The sequence below is a fragment of the Macaca fascicularis genome, chromosome 15 (genome assembly GCF_037993035.2).
Source record: "Macaca fascicularis isolate 582-1 chromosome 15, T2T-MFA8v1.1".
NCBI lineage: Eukaryota > Metazoa > Chordata > Mammalia > Primates > Cercopithecidae > Macaca > Macaca fascicularis.
In genome coordinates, this window is record NC_088389.1 from 122,175,947 (window position 1) to 122,202,847 (window position 26,901).

The 26,901-nt window shown below is 47.8% G+C and overlaps 1 protein-coding gene across 4 annotated transcripts in view; it reads right to left on the bottom strand.

Moving 5' to 3' along the window:
* The window catches only part of ROR2 (receptor tyrosine kinase like orphan receptor 2), a 219,442-nt gene that overhangs the window by 153,278 nt on the left and 39,263 nt on the right, over nt 1-26,901 (bottom strand). For 2 of the 4 annotated variants that reach the window (XM_074017849.1, XM_074017848.1), the window contains exon 1: nt 1-26,901. This exon is cut by the window's right edge and continues 38,129 nt beyond it. The exons of the other annotated variants lie outside the window; for them this stretch is intronic. The gene's annotated coding sequence lies outside the window, so the exon portion shown is untranslated. 4 annotated transcript variants of the gene reach the window in all.

Consider the following 26,901-nt stretch of genomic DNA (forward strand, 5'->3'; position numbering starts at 1 on the left):
CTTGGAAGACGAGATCCAGAAAGCTGCACAGGAACTGGGGATGAGGTTAATTTCTTCAACAGGATGGGAGTCACTCAACTTGTTCATCAATCTTCATGTTTCCCATTCACATTTTCTTCACTGTTTTGTATGGATGATATAAAATTATTAAGGTGATAGCTGGAGCTCTGTAACAGCACTGTCCAATATGGTAGCCACTAGTCACATGGGGCTCTTTATATTTAAATTGATTAAAATCAAGTAGTAAGATCAGAAATGCAGTTCCTCATTCACACTAATCACATTTCCAGTGCTCAATAGGGACATGTGGCTGCAGGCTACTGATTTGGACATGACAAGTATAGAACATTTCTATCACTGTAGAAAATTCTACTGGACAGTGCTGCCCAACACAATCTGATGGACAAGAGGCCTTGGAATGAGACACCTATGCACCAGAATCCTTTCTCACTCCAAACAGGAAACAAACCCCACCCACTGTCCTACTGCCCATCGCACCTCTGAAGTGTCCTTGCAGGAAGTTAGTGAACCTTTTCCAACAGAGCCCTTGCCAGCGCTTAAATCACCACCAAAATCCCTTCCCCTTCCAAGGTCCTGGTGGCCTCGGAGCCCCCTTCTCAGTCCCCTACCCAGGGCCCCTATCTAGCATGAGTTACATCTGGAGGTAAAATCTCAGGGGATTTCACAGCAATGCAGTAGCACGTTATGGCCACTGAGACAAGTACACAAAGGAAACCGAGAGAAAGCACACTCACCATCCTACCATGGAGCTACAACCAAAGCTCACTCAACAAAGATGGAGCTGGAGGAGTCACCAAAGGGAAGCTCCGTACTTCTGAAGCCAAGGTACTTGAATGCTAATCCCTTTCTTTTTGGTCTAGTTTCACCAATCTGATCATCTGTCAATCAGGTTTCAGTTTGACCTGTCCTTCATTCAACACCATTTCATAAAACGCGCCTCTACTGTCCGTGTGATGGCTTTTGCTGAAATACATCCAAATAAACACAGGCAGCAACACACCAGCCAAGCCCGTTCAAATAAGCATTTCAGATCTCAACCAGCAGGAATGTGTGTTGGTGGGTACCCCTGTGTCAGGGAGTCCAGTCTCCTCCAGGAGTCACGGGGGAGCGGGGAGCTTCAGGCATGACTTGTCTAATTGGCCTACAAAAAGGATTACTTACTCTTCACTTATCTTTGATTACATTAACAAAAAAAAAAAGGGGGGGGGGGGCTTGGGGGCCTTCCAGGTACAGAAATTCTGTATTCTCCATTCTCCAATCCCAGGCCTGGTTTTCTAAGATAGTTTTAAATATTGCCAGAATATTCATGCTGAAGGGTTTTATCTAAATCTTCTCCCTGATTTGATGGTATCTGACAAACTCATTACTCTCTTGGATTTTTGGCTGGAACCGGAGCTAACACATCCTGCGGGTTGTCATACACATTCAAGACTCTTCCCATCCACAGACCGTAATACGTTTCCATTTCCAGTTTGGCAAAATTTTTTAGTCTTTTTTCTTTTTTTCTAAATGAATGTCAGGATATAATCTGGATAGATAATAACATGCACAGAACCGAGTCCAAAAACGCTTTGAGGCCAATTTTTAAAATCATATTTTCTAAATTAAGTCATCAGTTTCCTGTGCTGGGAAGTGATCAGTTGGTTGGGGAGACCATTTTATTGCCTTAACTTGGTATTTTCTGTGTTATCACTGCAAGCTCACAAAGTCTTATGAACTTAAAAGACTCACGAACTTAAAGAGCTAACAAGCCTGTATGTGCTCACGAACCCCACACCTGGTAGTTCTCAGAACCCAACATCGTAACGCCAGCAGCTCTCTCTAGTTCCCACCTTTCTCCAAAATATTCTCTAGAAGGCATGAGCCTCTGCATCCCAATTCTCTCCCATTTGTCAATCAAACCCAAGGAAACTTCTTTCCAAATGGCAGCGTGGCCTGCAGCTGGCCAGAGAACAAAGCAGGAAGGCAAACAAAGAGCAAAGGGCACCGGAAAACTTTTAAAAAAAAAAAAGGTTTATTGAAGCTTTGTGGGTGGGGGTGGGGGTGGAAGTGGGACAGGGTGGGGAGGGAGATGGGGAAGGGGGGGTCTATCACTCCAAAGACCCTATCCTGCTGTGGGACCTCGAGGCAGGAATAACCATCCTTCAAGGACTTAGCTTTTAATAAAACCTAATTCTCAGCCCATTATCTCCATTCCTTGCATAGGGTGGAGGGGCTTGGGATTCCCCAGGACTGAGCAGCATGTGACACCTGCCTGGGCCTGCACCAGGGTGGCTACCACATGGGACCTAAGGGAAGGGGAGGCCAAATGCCTGGGTGAGACCAAGATCTGAAAAGATGCTGGTCCCCACCAAAATGTAATTCCAAATAGAAACAACAGGAAACCCTAAAGTCATCTACAAAAGCTCTGTCCCAAGGTTCTGACTTTTCTCCCATATGACCACTGTGATGCATTTAAATCAGATCAACTAATCAAAATACCTAGGTTTTACCTAAATCCTGTTGAATAACACAGAAAATAAAACAAAACTCATAAAATAAACAGGAAAATGTGAACTATGAATATTTTATATTAGGAAATGCCTTTTTAAGTGTGATAATGGCGGTATGGTTACCTTTTTTTTTTTTTGAGACAAAATTTCACTCTTCTTGCCCAGGCTGGAGTGCGATGGCGCGATCTCAGCTCACTGCAACCTCTGCTTCTGGGGTTCAAGCGATTTTCCTGCCTCAACCTCTCCCGAGTAGCTGGGATTACAGGCGTGCACCACTACGTCCGGCTAATTTTGTATTTTTTAGTAGAGACAGGATTTCACCATGTTGATCAGGCTGGTCTCGAACTCCTGACCTCAACTGATCCACCCACCTCAGCCCCTCAAAGTGCTGGGATTACAGGTATGAGTCACCGCGCCCGGCCATGGTTACTTTTTAAAAGTGCATTTATCTTCTTGAGACATAAAGTTGCCGTCTTAAAAGGGCTTCACATTTAGAGGAGCAGGAGAGGAGGCCATGTGAACAGCCCAGATTGTTGGAGCCAGTGGGGGGCCGCCATTCTCTCCCTCCCCTGGCCATTTCCAGGGTGTAGAGCTAGACAGGGCTGGACCGACAGCGTGGGCTGGTAGATGTTGGCGTCTCTCTACACCGTGGCCTCTGCACACCCACTTGCTTCCTCCCCACACTACGATCTGTTGACACCAGGGTCTCTGCTTACACCACGGACTGTGCACCCACATACCCCGCAGCAGCCCCACCAGCCGAGTCACAACCTCTTCCTGCCCTCACGACGGGATCCTCCAGCCCTTTCCGACAACCCCCAGCTCGGGGCTGCAAGGGAGGGTTAAGCGATTCCTGAGCACTCTGCCTCTACTCTAGAAATACAAACCAAATTCCGCTCCCAGGATGAGGTTTCTCTTCTCCTGAAGAAAATCAGGTTTTTCAGCTTGGGGGTGGGAAGGCTGTAATTGCAGGACTCAGGGGTGCTTTGCCTGCAGCAGGGAGATTCACAGATGAAAGGAAAAGATAATGTTACCTGCTGGGGCATCTTTCTTCTCACCACGGGTCACGAACCCACTACTTACCATTTAAGAGCCCGCAGGAGAGGATTCCTAGGGATATACAAATACAGACCCAGAAGGGGCTCCCCTGACAGTCAGACTGCCTGCCGTTTCTTTTATCCAGGACCGTGGGGAAATTCAACCTCTTCAAAAATCCCGAGTGAGGCCGCTTTCAACTTCTCTGGCTCCCAGAGCAGATGCACAAAGGCAAGGATCGCCAGGACCCCTGCGGTCAAGGGCCTTGGGTTGCTCCTCCAGGTGACAGCCTCCCATACTATGCAAAGGGTACATTCGTGGGGAGGAGGAAATCTTTTAGAGTTCCATTTCTAACATTCAAGGGTTTGAAAGCTGCCATCACTTTTATAGCATTTTAATCTGGTATGTAATATTTCAGATGCATTCCAAAAAAGTGAATGAATACAACAGGCCAAATGAAAGGCTTATTCTTTTCTCAATCCCCCCTCCAATGGCACCCACAATCCCAAGTTTATACTAATACAGTACTTCCCTACAGTATGTATCCCAGAGCCGTACGCAGGATTTCCTTGCATAGGTTTAACCTTTACATAAATATCAAGCCTCCTACAACTTGTATTTCCTGCTCAATGCTGTGAGATCCATCTATGTTTGAACATGTGGCTCCAGTCAATAAATATATCACAATTTTTTCCCCACTGTTCTGTGGGTGAACATTTGGGTTACTTGCAGTTTTTGCAAATTCCAAAGCTGTTATGAACATTCCCCTTATGGTTTCCTTGCGCCTTTATCTGAGGGGTTCTCTGACCTATGCCTGGGAACGGAATTGCACTGAGTAGGAGAAGCATGATTCAGCTTTTCCAGTAATTGCTAAATTGCCCAATAATGTAGGTATAACGGGGCGTACCAATTCAGCGCCCTCCAGCAGTTTCTTCTCTCCATAACACTTTTTTTTTCTGACAGAGTCTCGCTCTGTCACCCAGGCTGGAATGCAGTGGTGCCATCTCAGCTCACTGCAACCTTCGCCTCCCAGGTTCAAGCAATTCTCCTGCCTCGTTCTCCTAAGTAGCTGGGATTACAGGCGCACACCACCATGCCTGGCTAATTTTTGTAGTTTTAGTAGAGACAGGGTTTCGCCATGTTGGTCAGGCTGGTCTGGAACTCCTGACCTCATGATCTGCCCGCCTCGGCCTCCCAAAGTGCTGGGATTACAAGCGTGAGTCACCGCGCCCGGCCTCCATAACACATTTTTGCCAACACTTGGTATAGTCAGACTTCTACACTTTTGTGAATCTGATGGGAGCAACGCTTTTTCCACACTTTTGTGAATTTGATGGTACCTCCTTATGATTTTAACTGTATTTCCCCAGTTCATGAGTGTTTGGAAGATTTTCCTAGTGAACTGCCTGTTTATAGTTTTGAGACCCATTTATTTAGGGCATAGCTGAACGTGGGTTTAGAGACTTAAAGGTACAAACAATGGACTACAAACACCTCTGCTCGATGGGAAGCAAACAGTGCCAGATGAGAGGACACAGATGCAGGAACACACCTGGGTAAGAATCACAACCTCCTCTTCCGCTAGATGCTGATATCCTCCTGCAAGACTCAATGAAGACACGTTTCATCCTAGATCTCTAGGCACTACTGGAAGACACTCCTAAAACTCCTTCCTGGCTTAATGTCTCTGTCCTCCCCAGGAGCAAGTGAAGCCAGGCTGGGATGGGATGGAAGCTGTAATCAATGCTTCTGCCTCCCCGCCATGCGTCCTCTTCCACTCTGCTCTCAGAGCTGACTGAGGCCGTGCCATTTGCTCAGAAATGGCAGAATAAAACGTGTCCGTGTGCGTTACCAAGAGACAAGGGGCAACTGGACGAAACGAGTAGGAGGAAATTACTGACAGGACTGGAAAGGGGGGCTGGCGATGCTCAGAGACCTCTGGCTGGCCGTGTCCTGCACAGGAAGCAACATCCTTTCATCACTCACTCCTCTCTGCTGCCAAAGCCCACTCTGCTGTGACAGGCTGTCTACGAAACAGGTTGCTGGGGCTTCTTCTTCCATTTTTTTCATGTTTACGGCTCTGCCCATTTTTCCTTTGCTTTCTAACTGACTCTGAACAACTTCTTGGAAAAACAAACGATCACAGAACAACCTCGGACGACAGACCGTGTAATAAAATAGAGAGCTGGAGCTTCACTCCCCCATGCCTAGCTAATAAAATACTAAATCTTACGTTCAGTGAGACTGGGAAGAGGACGCCACGGACGCCAGTCCCAGGACACATCCTGAGAGTGGGAACACCTGGTACCAAGGAAGGAGAAGCCGCTGCCTGCAGAGCTGAAGCCATCGAGTGTCCCACTCCCAAGCCCTGGGGGAGGAGAGGGGCAAGGACAGAGGAGCCAGGAGTCCCGGGGTCCCAGGCACACAACACTGGGCTGCTGTGCAGATCACACCCTCAGGTGGACGCACTGTCAAGGTGCCTGTCTCAAATCTATACCATGAAGGCGCCCCAACAGGACACTGAGAAAGAATGTCCACACACACTAGACATACTGCACGCTAGACGTGGTTGGGGGCTTCCTCGGCGTCTCTGTTTCTGTTGCCAGGCGACTCCAGACCTGGAGCTGCTGACCCTCTCTGTGAGGAGCTGGACAGACTCCCCAGCTCTGTACAGGCTGCATAGCTGCCCACACCTACAGGGCGGGCTGCAAGACCACCGCAGTCCCTTCCATCTGAAGCAGTCAATGGCTCAGGAAAAATACCGAAGCCAATATCAGACACCAAAACTCCGCACACCACACACTAACTCCCTAAAACTGGGTCAAGGACCTGGCTTTGGAAAGGCTGACTCAGGAAATTTCTTGAAGTCCAAAAACTTAGTGCTAAGCTTTACAATCTACATTTGTGCACTCCGCCTCCTTGAGGAGCCTTCGGAGGGAGAAATGATACTGTTTTATGGCTGACCCACACAGGAGACACTCTGCCCAGCAAAAGCTCCAGAATAATCCTGGCTTGGGCCCATAAGAACAGTGGGCGTAATATTAGGGGGGAGGGGGTTATAATTCCTGCAGCCAAAGCTCCTTGGCTGAGCCAACCAGAACAGGCAAAAAGGCTCCAGGGCTTTTTCTCCCACACAGACTGGGCCCCAGGGCCGGGGAGTTAATGGCTTCAGATGAGTAAGTCGTAAGAGCCCAGTGAGGGTCACAGGTGTTCTTGGGCTGGACTGCTCGTTTCTTAGAAAATGGAAACCTCTTTCCCTCACTTTCTGGAAGAAAGTCTGAAGAGAAAATCCAGAACCAGATGGAGACACCAGCAGGACCGGCAAGGACCCAGGCACAGGAGCCAGGGAGCCACTGTCAGCCTCAAACAGGGAAACCCCCAGCCTCAAGCAGGGAAACGCTAACTGTGGAATGAACAAGTTCCACGTAAGGAGGCAGGAATCTTCTCCTGCAAAGCTGTTTCTTCATTTTTTTTTCTTTGATATTCACTAAGAAGACGTCTCATACCTTTTGGGATTTTGATTAACAACAAACATAAGTAAATGTTATGGTTTTCTTCTTGTAGACGCTGCACTTATTAAACTTTTTCCCAAGTGTTTTATAGTTTTTGGTTCCAACAGGCCCCTACCAATGCATCCGGAAGCTAATGGGTTTTCTATGTTAATTAACATGTGGCCATCTAGCTCTCCTTAAGTTTCAATAGTTGTTAGTTGATTCCCTTGAATTTTCCAGTTTATTACCTACAAATAATGACAGCTTGCTCTGATCTTTTCTAATTATCATATTGGCTGGGAGGTCCAGAGCAGCACTGGACAGTAACGATGACAGCAGAAATCTGTATCATGTCCTGTGTTTTACCTTGAAATGGAATATTCACTGAAAGTCTTTTAAAGAGTCCTTTTATGGAGTTAACTAGGCCTATTTTGCTAATGTCAGCAAAGAATGCTGACATTTAGCACAAGCATTTATAGAATCCACAGAGATAATTTTTCCCTCTAACATTAAAATGCCCTCATGTGGCTTTTTTTAATGCTGAACCATCCCAGAATTGCTGTTGTTCTTTTAACATAGTACCAGGGCTTATTTGCTAAATTCTATGTAGGACTTTTCCATCTGTATTTTCAAGTGTTCACAGGGCATCTGTAGTTTGATATTTTAGTTTTCTACCGTTCCATAACAAATTGCCTCAAACTTAGCAGCTTTTCTAAACACCAACTATGTATTAGGTTACGATTCTGTAGATCAGAAGTGTAAGAAGAGCATGGCTGGGTTCCCAGCTCTTACAAAGCTAAAAATCAAGGTGTGAGCAGAACTGTGTTCCTGTTTCTTTTTTTTTCTTTTTTTTTTTTTTTTGAGATGGAGTCTCACTTATCGCCCAGGCTGGAGTGCAGTGGTGCGATCTCACTGCAACCTCCGCTCACTGCAACCTTCACCTCCCAGGTTCAAGCAATTCTCCTGCCTCAGCCTCCTGAGTAGCTGGGATTACAGGCGTTAGCCACCACATCCAGCTAATATTTGTATTTTCAGTAGAGATGAGGTTTTGCCATGTTGGCCAGGCTGGTCTCGCACTCCTGACCTCTGGTGATCCGCCCGCCTCAGCCTCCCAAAGTGCTGGGATTACAGGCATGAGCCACCGCACCCGGCCCTAACTGTGTTCCTTCCTAGAGGCTCAGGGAAAAAATCTTTTGCAGGCTCATTTAGGCTGTTGTCCATATTCAGTTCCTTTTTGCTGCAGGACTGCATCTCTGTTTCCTTGCTGGGTATGGGCTGCAGCCCCTCTCAGCTCCTGGAGGCTGCCCACATTCCTGGCCCCGGGCCCCTCACCTTTAAAGCCAGCACAGGGGCTGGGCATAGTGGCTCACACCTGTAATCCCAGCACTTTAGGAGGCCAAGATGGGAGAATCACTTGAGGTCAGGAGTTTGAGACCAGCCTGGCCAATACGGTGAAAACCCATCTCTACTAAAAACACAAAAATTAGCCAGGCGTGGTGGTGGGCGCCTGTAGTCCCAGCTACCTAGGAGCCTGAGGCAGGAGAACTGCTTGAACCTGGGAAGCGGAGGTTGCAGTGAGCCGAGATCGTGCCACTGCACTCTAGCCTGGGCAACAGAGCAAAGCTCTGTCTAAAAAGAAAAAAAAGAAAGAAAGAAAAAAGCCAGCACAGGCACATCAAATCCTTCTCACAGTTTCAATCTTTGACTTCCTGTCCCAACCTCTAGGCCCAGATTTTAAGGGCTCCTGTGATGAAGCCAAACTGGCCAGATAATCTCCCTCTCTTAACCTCACCATGCCACACACACAACCTACTGATGAAAGGGAAACCCGCCATCATCACATCCTTGGGTAGGACCTAGGTAAGTGCACCAGTGGGTGGGAAACTTGAGGCATCTTCGAATTCTGCCATCGCCTGCAGAAGGGCAGAGCAGCCTGGGATGAAACCCCAGTTCCTGGCATCCTGGCTCCCACCTTGGGCAAGTCCTTTCCCCTGCCTATGCCTCAGTTTTCTCATTTGTTAAGTGGGGTATCAATACCTACCTCAATGGTTGCTCGAGGAGATAAAATGGATTAAACTATATAAAGAGCTTACACCAGCACCTGACCTAAGTGTTGGATGTTTTGATTTTATCTCAGAATGGCAGATTCTTTTTCTTTTTGTTTCTTTTTTGAGATGGAGTCTTGCTCTGTCGCCAGGCGCGATCTCGGCTCATTTGTAACCTCCACCTCCCAGGTTCAAGAGATTCTCCTGCCTCAGCCTCCGGAGTAGCTGGGACTACAGGCATGCGCTACCACGCCCAGCTAATTTTTGTATTTTTTTTTTTTAGTAGACACCAGGTTTCACCATGTTGGTCAGGATGGTCTCGATCTCTTGACCTCGTGATCCGCCCACCTTGGCCTCCCAAAGTGCTGGGATTACAGGCGTGAGCCACCGCACCCGGCCGCAGATACTTTTCTTTTGTACTATCCTTGTGAGGGTCTGGGGTCTACACTATAAAGTAGATTGATGAATTTACAATCATTTTTAAACTTCTGCTCAACAAACGAAACCGAGGGCGAAGTGAAAAGTCCACCTGTGGTAACCAAGGGAACAAGCTTCTCAGACCTCTCGCTGAGTCAGGACCTCAAGGCCACTCTTCCCACAGACAAGGACACTCCGGCATGCCTGGCCCTGGAAGACAAAGGACACCTCTGACGGCTAGCTTTGGCTAGGAGACGCCCCTGCTGACTTGGCCAGGAAGAAGTCCAGGCTGAAGCTGGGCATGGTGGCTAATGTCTGTAATCCTAGCACTTTGGAAGGCCAAGACGGGAGAATCTAAAAATACAAAATTTAGCTGGGTGTGGTGGTGCACGCCTGTAATCCCAGCTACTCAGGAGGTCGAGGCAGGAGAATTGCTTGAACCAGGGAGGCGGCAGTTGCAGTGAGCCAAGATCATGCCACTGCACTCCAGCCCGGGCAACAGAGTAGTCTCAAAAACAAAAACAAAAAATTGCGGGCTGAGGTCCTTGCACCAACCCTCCTTCCCCACATCCCTCCACTGGAGGACACACCTCACAGCAGGCTCTCCAAACTATCCCTGCCTGTTCTTCCCATTTTACTCATTTTAGCCATTTCCCTAATAAATATTTTGCACCCCTAATCCCCCTTGGGAGTTTCCATCTCACAGGGCCCAGACTAATACACCACATACATAACAGAAGATATTCACATCCAAGACTCCTTCAACAGCCAGTGCCTCTCCCTCTCCCTTCAAACTGTATCCCCACCACTGCGCAATACTCCATACCACCCGTCCAATCCAAGCCGCCATCCTCTCCCCTGCCACACTCTCCTGCCACTTCGGAGAGCCTTTTTCCCAAAACCAGCATAACATTTACCATCTTAACCATTTCTAAATGGACAGTTCTGGGGATTTAAGTACATTCACACTGTGGCAACCACCATCACCATCTATCTCCAGAATTCTTTTCACCTTGCACAACTGAAACTCTGTACCCATCAGAGGGTGTTTTTTTAGCACAAAACGAAGTCACAACATTCCTTTGCGGAAAGCCTTCCAAAAGCTTCCCAATGCACACAGGATGAAATCCAAGTTCTCACTGTGGCCTGCACAGCCCTCGTGACTGGTCCCTGCTCCCCAACTCCAGCCCCGTCACTCTCCCAGCACCCACCTCTAGGTTCACTGGCCCCTGCTCTTCCTTGCACACACCAAGCTTGCGCCAGCCACAGGACCTTGGCACTGGTCACTCCCTCTACCAAGAAGGCTCTTCTCTCAGACATGCCAATGCTTGGGTCCCCTTGTTTCCCACCTTCGTTTGCGCAAGGAGCCTCAGCCTCATCTGATCTCCCCTGACACCATAACACGTGTACCTGCTAACTGATTGACACGGCTTTTAGATTACCGTTGAGGAGAAAAACACAATGCGTTTAAACTTTAAGGGGAAGTGGGCAGATAAGTCCCTATTTCTTGGTGTCCAGTGAGGCAATTTCTCTAATGGGAACCAGAAACAGAGACAGTAACAAACATGCTGATGTGAGCAGGCACCTTTGAGGTTAAGAAACTGTCTTCACTTCTGTTGGCTGTACAAAAACACAATGAGTTTAAACTGAACATTCTCACAGAGAACTTGTGGGTGCCCAAAATGTGCCCAGGACTCCAGTTTTCAACATCGGATGCCCTGGGCATTTCCACTGTGATTCTTGAGAGTGGAGGGGAGTTCCGTCCTTTCCAGTTCCTCCAGGATGCTTAATTATTTCGCACCTGAAAATTCCTCCTATCCAAAACACCGATGACACCATTGCTGGGAGGATGTGGAGCAACAGGAGCTCTCATCCACTGCTCGTGAGAATGCAAAATGGTACAGCCACTGAGGAAGACAGTTTGATGGTTTCTTACAAAGCTAAACACACTCTTACCCTATGTTCTAGCAATCACACTCCTTGGTATAAGGAGATGAAAACTTATGTCCGCACAAACACCTGCACAACGATATTCCCAGCAGCTTTATTCATAATTGCCAAAATTTGGAAGCAGATGTCCTTCAGCAGGTAAAAGGGTACACAAATTGTGGTACATCCAGTGGATAAAATATTCAGCACTAAAAAGAAATAAGCTATCATACCATCCAAAGAGATGGAGGAAACTTAAATGCCTATTGCTAAATGAAAAAATCCAATCTTAAAGGACTACATACTGTATTCCAACTGGAAAACATCTGGAAAAGGTAAAACTATAGAGACTAAACACATCAGTGATTGCCAGGGATTAGGGGAGGGAGGGATGAATAGGTGGCATACAGCATTGAAAATTACGGCATTGAAAATTATCTGTATGATACTATCGTGGTAGATACGTATCATTTCACATTTGTTCAAACCCACAGAACATACAGCACCAAAAGTGAACCCTAAGGTAAGCTATGGACTCTAGGTGATAATGATATGTCAATATAGGTTCATCAATTACAGAAAACACACCACTCTGGTAGGGGATGTTGGGCAGGTCACAGGGAATACGGGAAGTCTCTGTTCCTTTATCTCAATTTTGTTGTGAACCTAAAACTGCTCTAAAAACTAAATCTATTTCGGCCGGACATGGTGGCTGACGCCTGTAATCCTAACACTTTGGGAGGCTGAGGTGGGCAGATCACCTGAGGTCAGGAGTTCAAGACCAGCCTGGTCAACATAGTGAAACCCCATCTCTACTAAAATGCAAAATTTAGGCAGGCATAATGGCGGGTGCCTGTAATCCCAGCTACTCAGGAGGCTGAGATGGGAGAATCACTTGAACACGAAAGACGGCGGTTACCGTGAGCCGAGATCGTGCCACTGCACTCCAGCCTGGGCGGCTGAGCAAGACTCTGTCTCCAAAAAAATAATAATAATAAACAAATAAATAAATCCATTTAAGAAAAAACTCTACTCTTAGTTGGCAATTCAGGCATTTGGTGATACAGGGAAGCCAAGGTCCCCTCCATGTCACCCGTATGCCAGTACCTCCCACCAGACACCTGTGGCAGCTGAGACTGCTTGTATATCAAGAAAACATGAGCCCATGTCACAATCTTCCAAAAAATATTCAAACAGCCTCCATCTTTGACAAATGCCCAAGGTTAATGTTGCAGAAAAGGACAAAATCCATAGAACACATTACTGGAAAAGTTTTCCAAAATCTGTCTTCCTTCCTCTAGAAGAGAAATTCACGCAGTGCATATGATATTGCGAAGATGGAAAAGTAGCATCCCTGAGACCATCTCTCCTTAGACTGCGTGTCCTGCCTTGCCAGTGCCGTTCCACTGGGTATATTCGTAGCCCTGACTCTCTCTTGGCTGAAGATCAAAGATGCAGCCTTGGTTCCCCTGCTTCCCCACAATGCTGTCCCCCTCCAGTTTATCTTCAGAAACACCACTTTAAAACAACAGAATTAATTCTCCTCAGATCCCTGTTTCTCCCTGCAAGGTGATCAGATTCCAGGTTTCTCCTTCAGCTTCTGGAAAGATCTCACCGTATCCGGATTTTGCGCGGCCAACAGAAGTGTGAATAATCACTTGACGGTTTCTCATACCTCAAAGGTGCTTGCTCACATCAGCATTTTTCTTACCTACTCTTTCTGCTTCTGGTTCCCATTAGAGAAACTGCCTCACTGGACACCAAGAAATAGAGACTTATCTGCCCCCTTCCCCTTAAAGTTTAAACTCATAAACTAGATGGGAGAAATGTTCACATGTATATTGTAATCCCTTTTAAAATTACTTCTAAGGGCACTTTTTTTTTTATTTGGGCTTAGAACTGATTAAACAAAACAATGTTCTGTCCAAACCTGCATTTTTCCTATTACTTTCTAATCATTTTACCACCAACATAAAGGCCTGTTCTTTTCCAACACTGGGCTCTTTAATCATTCCTGACAGGCCTCTGCTTTCCGCTTGGCCTGGCCCCAGCAAACACCGTTGGGCTCCACCGCCCTCGGCTGCTCTCCCTGAGTCCTCTCTGCCCGGTACCACAGCTCATTTAAAGAGCGAGTGGGAGCAAAGGGGAGGAAGGGGAAGACCCTCGCGCCTCGTGAAAGCTCCTCTTCCGTGTTCGGTGCAACATGGCACCGGCAGCTGGATGCACACATAGACACACGTAGACCTCGTAAGTCCACGGGAGGCATGGGTGGGTGGCGGACCCCCGCCCTTCCCCACACAGCACCGTGATCAGAATAACTGCTCCCAAAGTAAGGGAGAGGCTGGGAGTTTTCAAGTCCCATTAAACTTGATAGTCAAGCTACTTATTAAAATTAGCAATTAACCTTATAGAATTTAATTTTCAAACTGAAATCAAATATGGTCTCTTGTTTTAGGCCAAAACAATCCCACAGGGGAAGCAGGGCAGACATTCCTATCCCACTTGCACAGAGGAAAGAAGGTGATCCAGGGCTTCTGGCACGTTCTCCTGGAAGGCATTGCCAAAAGTTATGTGGTTAACAAACGTTATAGTAATAGTCTCATGGGGGTGGTAATGTTAATAGTTAGTACAACCTTCCATGGCGTGAGGAAAATTTTGTCATAAAAACAAAGTGATATCGGGTGATGCTCTGACCAAAAAACAGGATTTGGAAGCGGGGGGGTATTCCAGGTGGGGGAACCGCCTGGCCAAAGGTGTGAAGGCGAGCCTGGGATGTGGGGTGAGCTTGTGGAACAGAAGACAGGTGGGCTGAGGACAGGCTTCCAGGCTCAGAGGCATCCCAGGAAGGGGTCTTGGAGACGCTGCCTCACTCCAAGCCTCACCCTTCTTTCTAAATAAAAACACTCAAGAGAAATAAGTGGGGTGTCTACACCCAAGTTCCAAAGGCAGCTCGGGCCCGGTCACCCAGACTTCCCTCCCTGAGGACGGGTCTGTTTCTGAGGGAGTCCCTGCGTGTGTCATCGCATCCACCTGAGGATGCGTGGTGAGGAAGGTAGACACGTGGACAGAGGGCGCAGCCCCCCTGCCTGGAGCCTCAGAGGGTGAGACTGAAGAGGAAGGGAGAAGGAGCACCAGATGGCCCACACACAGACTCCATCCTGACCTTGCCACGGCGGGGTCCACACACCCCGAGAACCCCTTGGGCCATACCTCTAGGCGTCTCTGACTCCCACAAGCCTGTCCACAATCACTGATGCCCCCGCCATGGTCACCGGTTCTGGAAAAAAAGTCCCAAGTGGTTTTGCCAATTTAGTGAAGCATCCATATCTGGTTCCTTCTCTGCAAATGAGTCTTGTGTCCAAAGCCTTTCGAACCACTTCCATCCCAGACTTCCCTCAGAGGAAAGGTGACCTGTGGCCAACTCAGAGCCCAGAGTGATAACAGCTGTCATCTGGATAACACTATGTGGCTGGCACTGTACTCAGTGCTGGGTGCATATCCCCTGCCCCAAACCTCACAAAACCCAGTGGTGAAAGAAATGGTGTCCCCGTTTCAGAAATGAACATCTGCGACCCATGATCCTAAATGACCGGCCCAAAAAACACACTGGAGAGCCAGGATTACAACCCCAAGAGGCCCTGCAGAACCCACCCCTTTACTCATGTCAACCTTATGGAGGTGGGATTTATACATGACAAAGTGTTCCCATTTCAAGGACAAGACAAACATACAGCCAGGTGGCCAGCACAACGCAGAGCCCCACTTCCCCAGCGAATGAGGACAATGAGGAAATGCCAGCAATGAGGGCATCTGCCCAGAGATGCCCGTAAATCACCAACTCTCACAGGACTTTAAAAGGACAATCTTGTTTGCAGAGCTGAATTTAGATTACCCTTCTCCTGGCTATCAGCGTCACAAGGCCGGCTCCAGCCCCAGTGCACAAGGAGATGCAGCACAGAGCAGCACAGGATGGCAGGCAGGCCCAGCTGCCTCCAAACAGGCGGCGTGACCAGTTGCTTTCCACGCTTGGCACACGGACGAGCAAGGCCACAGTCACTCCAAGAAGCTGGGAGAAGCCTCAGACACCTGATGCCACGTGGCCTGAGCACCCTCTTCTTGGTCTTGACTCTGTTACTGTTCTGCTGATGAAGCAACAGCAGAGACTGCTTTCTGAACAGAGAGGGCAGCAGGAGCGGGAGCCCGCTTCAGCACATGTGTTAGGACAAACAGCCGCCAAGAGCTGCCGGAGCCCACCAGGTGGCCTCTTCCTGTTCCGCTGACTCCGGCCTAACCTCTGTCCTCCAGAAACACAGGCACCGGAAAAGGCCCCCGTGGGGTGCGGGGGATGGCAGAGCAGGAGTGCATCTTGGAGAAAATGCACAGGAACTAACGAGGCAAATAGGTGGTCTCATGTGCTGAGAGCCTCTGCAAAGGGCGACTGCAGACCCCAGGCCACAGAGGGAGCTGAGGCTGCGCAGTTGTGCAAATATTTGGGGAGCTGCAGACAGAGCAGGGCCCGGCACTTACCACGTGTGGGACACCAGGCCAATATCCCCTGCTTGGCCTCTTTCCTCTTCTGCCAAAGGAGACTACGGACCCCTGTGTCCTTCCTGTGCGCTGCATGCAAATGCCACCCTACCAGTCCTGGTGCCTTCAGGTGCACACGTCGAGTAAAGAGGTATATCAGATGCACCCGGGAAAAAAGGTCCGCTTAGGAGCTGAGCAGCGGGAGAGCTGGGAACTGGCACTGACCAGGTGGGCAGGAGGGGACAGAGCCTCCTCCGTCCCCAAGGAGAAAGACAGGGGGGAAGGGGCAGCTGGGACCAAGTTCCTCAGAGTTCCCCACGCTCTGCCTGACACCTCAACCCTTAGACGCACACACCAGGAAGCTATGCACAAACACACGCATATACACTCACACATAAACATGTGCACACAATACATGCGCCACAGTCCCCACATGCATTCACACATACCCGTACACATACACCAGGAAATTGGTCGCGAACACACACAGGTGCACTGTGCACACATACACATTACACACGCAACACATATGCACACACGAACACATACATCCAGGAAACTAGGAATACGAGACTCAAGCTTATTAAAGTATAAAATCTACATTTGACCTGTGAATGCAGGCTTGATAATTTAGTAAAACATTAATCGATAAGTACCTAGAGACCAAAAGAATCCCAGCCTGGAACCCACTAGATGCACTCACCAGGAAGATAAGTTTTAAAGCCTGCAAAGTGACAGAAAGCAAGTCAGCGGGGCTCCAGATAAGCCTCCCTCCAGTGCTGGGTGGGCCCCCAGATAAGCTCAGGACACGGCGGGTCCGTGCCGCCAGGGGGTGGGGAGCACGGCCCCAGAAGCCTCCCATCCAGCAGCCCAGGCACAGAGGCAGGAGCAAATGGGACCCCGCAAGGAGGCGTAGCAACGGCAGACATGGGTCCCCCAGCCGTCTCCCGCAGAAGATGGTCAATGGCAGTGGCTGAGAGGCACAGCAGGCGGCCGACCCTAGTGCAGCACCCGTGCCCTTGCTCCGTGCAAGGGACGGTGACCACGCGGGGCGATCCTCCGGCTGCCCGGAGCAGGAGGGGCTGGGCAGGGAAGCGAGGGTGCTGGGCCGCACGTGGGACCCGCAGGAAATAAGAAATGAGGAAGGCACTGCGTGTCATCCAAAACGTTCAAAAGCCGCCAAGGAGGCAGGAAAACAAGCGTCTCGAAGACAGTGCTGAGAGTGAACCAGGACAGGCCCCAGGAGAGGACTCCTCGCAGGGCACGCGGGTTCCTGGACTGGGGGCAGCTAGGCCACCAAGGCCCCTCCCACCCGGAGTCAGCACTTGTCGCAAAACTACAGTCTTAAAAGTCCTTCAAATTGTCAGGACCATTAGACCCACTTCGCACCTCAATTCTGTGCGAACAGAGGTATATGTCCCCCCTTGAAGGGAAAAAAATAAGCCAAGAATGCACATCTGTTTTTAAGAAGGAAATCCATTATTAATTAAAAAGAGCAACTAGGAAGCAAAGTTCTGGGAATTAAAACACACATTGTTTCATCAGGTACGAAACTGTAAATCCCTTTTCTGGGCAGATTTTTTTTTAAGTTGAAGGGTTTTTCATATGTACTATGAGGAAGCTGCACAAGAGACCCCCTCAACACAGCCAGACTGAATCCAGAGCCAGGAAGGTCGGGCAGAGCCCCACTCCACTCCACCCTTCAACTAGAGAACTGTCTTGTAAAATTGTGTTATTTGACAGCCCAAATACACTCTTCTGAAATGCAAACTATACTGTAAATACGTGTAGTATATTACATGGTATGTATAACACATAAATTATACAGCATATTTACTATAAGTTAGACTATCTCCAACTGTACCCATGAGAAATGCAAATCTGCATGTCAGTGGTTTGTGAATGTTTCAGATACCTGTGGGGTATCCTGAAACACCAGTAACTAGGAGGTAGTGACAGTTTACTAGTCACCTCAAGTATAACCAAACCAACAGTGTCCTCATTGGCTTATCTTCCCACCCACTTAGAACTAAAATCTTTGTTTTCCAACAGAAGAAAAGGCTCCATGTCATTTCAAATGTGGGCTCAGTACTTATCTGCCTTCTACAGGGGGTTAAAAATAAAAGTGCTGTGGGCTGGGTGTGGTGGCTCATGCCTGTAATCCCAGCACTTTGGGAGGCTAAGACGGGCAGATCATCTGAGGTGAGGAGTTTGAGACCAGCCTGACCAACATGATGAAACCCCATGTCTACTAAAAATACAAAAATTAGCCAGGCGTGGTGGCACGCGCCTGTAATACTCAAGAAGCTGAGGCAGGAGCATTGCTTGAACCCAGTAGGCAGAGGTTGCAGTGAGCCATGATCTCACGAATGCACTCCAGCCTGGGCGACAGGGCAAGACTCTGTCTCAAAAAAAAAGTGCTCTGAAAAAAATAAATAAATAAACAAAATAAAAAAGAGCTTTGTTTATTTTTCCATAGCTACTGTGTGAGCAAAGTCAGCTGTACCTTTGCCAGGCGTAGGTGGGGGTGCCTACCCTCAATTCTAGAGCAGCAGGCCAACAGAGCCAGAGGCACTTGAAAGAGTCATTGGCACAGAATACCTCTCTCAATTCATTCAACCAGTCCCAACATTTAATCCACACAATGGGTAACATTCCCATTTTTCAGATGCAGAAACTGGGGCTCATGGAGATGAAATATTTAATAACTCACAAGGGCTCCCCCATTGCAGATGATGGCCTGATTCATCTAAGTAGTCAACAAGTAAGAGATACATACTCACACAACAAAGAAGAGAAACGAGTAAGAAACAATTATTTTTAAAGGTTTTCTCAATTTTAAATCTTTCTTCAGAGTAGAAATATCTCATTTCTAAACCAAAGCTCAATTTCTATCCTTAGGTATCACAAAACGAAGTAAACTTCCCCTTTCCTGTCACGGTCTTTTCCCTTCTTTCCCTCCAGGAAACCCAAATCCCAGGCCCTCCGTCACCTCTCCACCAAGCCCACCCTGCTTGCACCTCTCACAGCCAGGGCCTTCCCACGCCTCAGGGCCCTGCTGAAAACAGATCTCAAAAGCAGTTCCCGATGGGGAGCTGGGTGGTCGCTGCTGTTTATGCAGTGAGGCCTCCTGAACTGCCGAGGGATCTCCGTAACACCAAGGGCCCCCCTTGGGCTTCCCTGCCCCCACCCCCACCAGAACCCATGGGGCCCTCCCTGAGACATCCAGCATCAGTCGGAGAGCTCAGTCTCAACTGAGGCAACAAGAAAGGGACACTGTTGAGCTCACTGTAAGAGGAAACCGCTTCATCAGTTAATATGTAAACATTTTATCTGCACTGGCAAAACAAATGACCATTTAAAAACCACATCCTCAGGAATGGAACTCTGACACATGCTGCAACACGGATAACATCGAAGGCACGCTAAGGGCACCGGGCCAGCCACAGAACGACATAGATTGCATGTTCCACTTCTACAAGGTCCCTAAAGGTGGTCAAATGCACAGCAACGGAAGGTAGAATCGGTGGCTGCCAGGGTCTGGGCGAGGAGATGGGGGAGGCGTTACTTAATGGGTGCAGAGTTTCTGTCCAGCATGATGAAATGAGTTCTGTGGATGGTGGTGATGGTTGCAAAACAAAGTGAATGTGTTTAATGCCACTCAACAATAGTTATGATGGTAAATTCCATGATATGCATATTTCACCATGATAAAAACATAAAGAAAAAATACAGATACTTAACCAAAAGCAAATAAAAAAATACATTCTCCCCTAAAGTATGAATGCATGGAAAATTAAAACTGCCACATCAAGAAAGCAATGGGATTTTGTTTTCTGTGCCCCTGACTGCCGTCGACCCAGGAGGAACCCACATAGATGCTGCATGGGGGAGTCTCAGATGCCCGCACCCCAACCCGCTGGCTTCCCCTGCCCAAGAAAGCCTGGGAAGGGTGATCTGCTCCAGTTCTTCCCATCAGGCATCAACTCACTTCTACAACACAAGCCCCCAAAATAAATGGAAATGAGGCTGCTGGAGTGGCCTGTGGCCCCAAGAGGTCGATTTCATTGTTATTATTTTATTCTTCTCAAGTCAAAACTTAAGCCCTTCCTACATCTCCAAATTCTTCCGTGGGGTATTTCCAAGGCAGACACTTCTGGAACAAACAACCCCAACCTAAATATTTTCTGTAAAGGAAAGAACAAAGATTTTCTCCTAAACCAGCCCCTAAGTCAGCAAATGGGAAGTGGTTTCCCCACATTCTCAATGTCCCCAAAGGGACAACTGCCCACCCCTTCCCAGTGAGCATTCGACAACTCTGTAGACAAAGAGGAACAAAAACAAATGCAATCGGCTTGAGACCGGGTTTACTAGGAGCTCATAAAAATACCTCAGACTGGGGTCGTGGAGAGAGTCCACGGCAATAAAATGCCTATACTTATTTTATGTATTTAAAGGGATATTGCTGCATTCTCAAAACAAAATCCATTTAATTTCCAAAACTACAGTCAGTGCACAGCTGAAATATTTTTAAAGGAGAGTGGTTTTAGATATTCAAAGAAACATGTGAATCATCCCACAAAGTAGGAATCGCTGCCCTGACAGGTCATCCTTTTTTTGGTTTTTGGTGTTTTTTTGTTTGTTTTTTGTTTGGTTTGTTTTTGAGACGGAGTCTGGCTCTGTTGCCCAGGCTGGAGTGCAGTGGCGTGATCTCGGCTCACTGCAAGCTCTGCCTCCTGGGTTCAAGCAATTCTCCCCTCTCAGCCTCCCAAGTAGCTGGGATTACAGGCGTGCACCACCACGACCAGCTAATTTTTTTGTGTTTTTAGTAGACACAGGTTTGCTCCTGCCAGCCAGACTGGTCTCAAACTCCTGACCTTGTGATCTGCCTGCCCCGGCCTCCAAAAGTGCTGGAATTACAGCCGTGAGCCACCACGCCCAGGCTCAGGTCATCCTTTTTTAACCACGAAGTCAGATTTGGCACCGGGGATCACGGAAGGATCCCGGGGTGAGGTGGTTCCTCAGATCAGAACCTCAGAGCTCCCTGCCTCCATTGTGCCTTGTTCACCTGACCTGCAGATGCCACAAGTCCAGCAGGTGGAGCCCACTGCCCTCCTAGCACCAAAAGCCCAAGAATGTTCCGGTCAGGCGGGCTCGGTCCATAAAGGACTGGAAGGCCCAAGGGCTGGGGTAGGGAGTGGTAGGACCTGGGCCACGACCAACAGGCCATCACCCTGGAGAAAAGCCATCCGGTCACAGCCTGGAGAGACCAGGCAGAGGGTGGCCCAGCCTTGTGGAGCAAGGAAGTGGAATCAGGCTTAAGGCCTACGGTGGGGGTGCCTTGGCGCTGGGAGCAGCCACCAACGCCATAGGAGGGCACCCAGTGGGGGGCAGCAAGACGCACAGGATGTCCCTTCCAGGCTGTAGAGATCCCATCTCCACCCCAGCGCCCTGGCTCCTATGCTCTACCGCTGGCCTTGGAGGGCTCCTCGATTCTGCCACCCGTGGTCTCAGGGACCTCTGGTTCCAAGTTAATGAGGCAAAGCCTCCAAAAAGGGAAAAACCAAACTGCTCATCACTCATTATCACCTCCATCCTGACTTACTACCTGGACGGCTCCTAGGTGCACAGCTGCAGAACACACGTGTGGGCACACACACCACACACACAGCACATACACCACACACACAGCACATACACCACACAAGACATACACAAATGTCACATGCCACAAAACACACAATACACACAACACATACCACACCATACCACACACACAAAAACGTAACATATACCAAGCATCACACCACACACAAAGACATACAACACACACCACACACAGCACCTACACAAATCTCATACACCACACAAACCGCACACAACATATATCACACACACCACCCACACAGATATCACACATGCCGGAAACACCACACACAACACATATCACACACGTAACACATACACAAATACCACATGCCACATATACACAAACACTGCTCAACACAAACACCACACACGACACAAATTCAGCACACACAATACCACACACCAGACACGCCACACATAACACACAAAACACATATACAATCACACCACACACAACACATACACAACCATCACACACCATACATACAAGACACACAACACGTACCATACACACACAGACAACAACACAAACTATACAAGTGTCACACCACACAAAGACAACAGACAACACACACAACCCAACACACAACACATACTATGCACAACAAAGACACAACACATACCACATTCACAACATATGCAAACATCACACACTACACACAACCCAACACAAACACAACACAACACATACCACACACAACACAAACATCACACCACAAACACAACACATACACAAACATCACACATACCACACACAACACAATCACACCACAAACACAACACATACACAAACATCACACATGCCACACACAACACATATAGATGCCACACAACACACATAAACACACATAACACACGCACACCACACACACACTACAAAATCTGTTTTTCTTTTTAAAAGCCAACAAACCCTTTCACTAGGTGGTAGATAAACGGGGGCGGGGGAAGGGGCCATCACACTCTTCAGGAGAGAAAACAGAAATTAAAGCAAATTTGAAAGCTCAAGAACTAAGAGAGGGAGCCAATCAACTTTTTGTTATTTTTTAAGAGCTAAGAGCAGAGCCTCTCCTGGGAAATTCTTGATCCCAGTGGAAAATTACATATTAAAGAAAATGCAGAAAATTACAGACTACATTTATGTGCAACCCTGAATTGGTGGTTTTAAGAAACCATTATTAATGAAGAGGCAAAATACCCCTTAAAGAGAATTCTTTGAAAAAAAAAAACACACACACACACACAGAGTAATAACTGCTGAGCAGGCATAATAAAGTTAAACTCAGAGGGTTTTTAAACCACACCAAAACCCTGAGAGGCGTCAGCATCCCTGAAGCTCCTGCAGCCCAAGCTGTGACCATAACTCCGCCTGCAGGAGGAGGTGACAGGGCTGAGGGGGACAGCAGCATGCACTGCAGCAGCCATGCAGGTTACCCTGAGGGGCTGCGTGACAGAGCAGGACTGGACAATTCTGTGCCCGGTGGGATGTCTGGAATGACAAACTGCCCGTTCATAAGGAAAATTCTACCCTGACCAACAGAACAAGATCTCTGCATGGCAGCCTCTGGGGAAAGTCTATGCATTTGAGGGAAATGAAACCTTAAAGGGTGGCTCTGCCGTCTCATCTCCCAGGAAACCCAGAGCACCATTCTTAGTGGTACATGGTCACAGGCTGCCACCACAACTCCACTGCAGCTAGACTCTCAGTTCCCGCCACGGGTCTTCTGCAGGCAGAGGACGCCCCTCCGTTCTCTGACCTTCCAAGAGCCGCCTCCACCATTCATTTCCCCTTCATTCATGGAGTTCAAGAAAATCCCCTCGGTTTTGTTCTTGCGTTGTTGTTATTTTCTTAAGTCACGGTCAATGATCTTTGCATTATTACAGGGATTTCATCTATCCTTTCTGGTCTTTATTTTCTATTAATCTTTTTCATCGTATTTTAGAAACGTTTTGGTTTGCAGTAGCTGGAGGGAAAACCTGCCACATAGTTCTGCACCACGGACAGCCTGAGAAGCGCCAAGGACTGCCAAGGTCCAGGCTCCAGCTTTAGACCGCCTCCAACTCAGTGGATTCACGTTTTCAGGCTTTTCTAGTTTTCTAATTGTGGTAAACGTATACCATAAAAGTTGCCATCTTTGCCACTTTTAAGTGGACAGTTCGGTGGCGGTGGGAACATTGACTGCGTTGTGCAGGAGCACCACCCTCCATCCCCAGCTCACTTTACATCCTGCAAAACTGAAATTCCATCCCCATTAAGCACTAACTCCCCATTGGATTTCATCTACTTGTTTTTTAATTGAGGGAGATAAATTGGCAGGGGGCTGTCTCACAGCAGCGAATGAAATTCATGAAAATAATAAATCTGCATGGTCTTAAATGATAAACAGGAAGCCATTTATTCCAGGTAAAAAACCCCTTCTCCTTTACATTCTCAGTGGCTCTGCACATACTTTTTCCTCTGGTACAACGGCATGCAGCCCCCAGACTCCTCCTCACTTTAACAGGCAGGACAGGTCACACATGGGAATGTCCTTCCCAAACACAAACGGACACAGATGTGTCCAAAATCCACCAGCAAAAGGAAATGAGGCGCTGCCTCTCCTGAGTTCCTGGGGCAAGGGGATCTGGGTGACTGCCTCGCCCAATTTCTTTTAGGATATCAGCACGTTAACCCCTACGTTTCTTTCGTTATCATTGAAGTGGGATTCTACACAGTGAAAAAAGGTGATGAAAAAAAAAAGGGATCAAAATTGAGTCAATCAAGTCATCTTTCTGAGAAAGCCACATCCTGAGCAGCTAGAGGAAGGGCCTCCTCTGCCAGGAAACCCGGCGCTTCCCACTCACGGCAATGTCTACAAAGAGGGCTGGCTTCCCAGATTCCTGAGATCTATCCTCCAAAATCCACTCCTTACACAGAAGGCATCTTCTCAGGATACCTCATACTGAACAAAAGCATTTCCCTTCCCCATGAACCCAAGAACGCAGTGAACTGAGTCATGAGCTTCCTGCCTCACAAGGTCTTCAGGTCACCCAGCTGCAGCGTGGATCAGGTGCTGCCCACCCCAGGTCAGCTTGGCCACCCCACACCCAGGGCCACCCTACATGCACTGCCTCCAGGTGGGCACAGGGCAAGGGGCCAGAATAAAGGGAAAGAAGGTGACTATCTGGTCTTCAGGGAAACATCCAAGACTTGTGATGACACTAATTGTTGTGGGAAAGAACTTCCTTTGGGACCTGTAAATGCCACAAAACCCTATGACAAAAAGTTGGATAAGATAGAGAGTGGAATCCAAACTGAGATTTTAGGCATGGGTGACACAGCTGTATTATCAATGGGGGGAGGGAGGAGTTGAAAGCAACTCCCTGGTTTCCAACTTGGTCACCTGGTGAGTGGTAGGGACGCTATCTATGCCAGGAAGTGCTCCAAGGGAGACAATGGGACAAGTTTGCATTTAAAGATGTGCCTGGGACACCAGCAGCACATCCAGCTTGAGATGTTTTAGTAGCAACTGATAGACAGAAAACATCAATCAGAACATCTTGGCCGGGCGCGGTGGCTCATGCCTGTAATCCCAGCACTTTGGGAGGCCGAGGGGGGCGGATCATGAGGTCAGGAGATGGAGACCATCCTGGCTAACACGGTGAAACCCCGTCTCTACTAAAAATACAAAAATATTAGCCGGGCGTGGTGGCGGGCGCCTGTAGTCCCAGCTACTCGGGAGGCTGAGGCAGGAGAATGGCGTGAACCCGGGAGGCGGAGCTTGCAGTGAGCCAAGATCGCACCACTGCACTCCAGCCTGGGCGACAGAGCAAGACTCCGTCTCAAGAAAAAAAACAAAAAAAAAGAACATCACCTGACCATGCAAACTCAGAAGGCCTTTTAAAAGGTAATGGTAAAAACATAACGTTTTAATGACTTTTTAACAAGCAGGCTTAGTATCAGTTATCTTAACACCAATCTAGCACTTTCAGCAAGTCAAGTGCTGGCTCTAAGGACCTTATAACCATTAACTCATTTAATCCCCAAAACAACAACCCCAGGAGGTAGATAAGTACCAGGTACTTACACTATGGGAGGGGATATTTACATAAAATCAAGGAACACGCCATTACCAGTGAGAAATAATATCAGTCCCAAAGAAAGACGTTTAAAATAAATTGAGCATCCCTCTACTGGTAATTCAAAATTGCTATTAATAACAAATAAAATTAATGTCATACTTAAAAGATTACCCAAAATGAGCTCCACTGAGATTTTAAACAGTCAGTAGAGCCAAAGGAAACAGCACTAAGATTTCAAGCGGAGGGTGCCAATTAAGAAAAGTGACTCAAATTCCTTAAAATGTAAACACCTTATATTTTCATTATGAAAACCCATAAAACTGACACCTTGGACAGTTAAAAACTCCACTGACCATGAGGGAAAGTTTTCCTTCCATCACCCCAAATTAGTACATCCTGGAAGATCCAGCTGTTGTCAGCATCAAGCCAACAGAGGAATTTAAGAAGAAACCACAATGACCCAAACCTCTTTAATTTACAAAGCACCGGAGTCCACAGGGCCTAACGCAACATGCTGCTTTGCCAAAAACAACCTATATAATTTCTTTCTGATGAGAAAATTAAAACTGTTTGCTAATTACTTTTCCTTTTCCATTGATCTGTCTTGGATCTCATAGCATGGGTGCATTTCCTCAGCCAGGGTAACAAAAGTCAAATCTGTGCATCTCAGGAGTGGGATGCATGATGCACACCTCCTCTGCATCCTCTTCTTATTGGAAAGAGGAGCTTTTTTGTCTATCATCACTGATTGGGAAACCAGGAATGAAGACCAAACCTGCCTCTCCTTTCAGGCGCCCGTGGTTTGGTCTGATTTTGGAGTCAGGGTCTCACTGTGTTGCCAAGGCTGCAGTGTAGTGGCTTGCAGCCTCGACCTCCTGGGCTCAAGCAATCCTCCTGACTCAGTCTCCTGCGTAGCTGGCACCACAGGCATGCATCACCACATCCAACTAATTTTTTTATTTTGTGTAGAGATGGGATCTCACCATGTTGCCCAGGCTGCTCTCAAACTCCTGGCCTCAAGTAATCCTCCCGCCTCAGCTTCCCACCGTGCTGGAATTACAGGCATGAGCCACCGCACCTGCCCCAGGCTCCTATGTTTAACTGTATGAAGGATCTGGTTTTTCCTCCTGTTCCATCTATGGGTTTTAATATCTTAGAAAACTTTATGTCTTTCTAAAATAAAGACACACTGTGCTTTTTCTTCAAGTCATTTGCTATTTTATAAGCATTCTGATC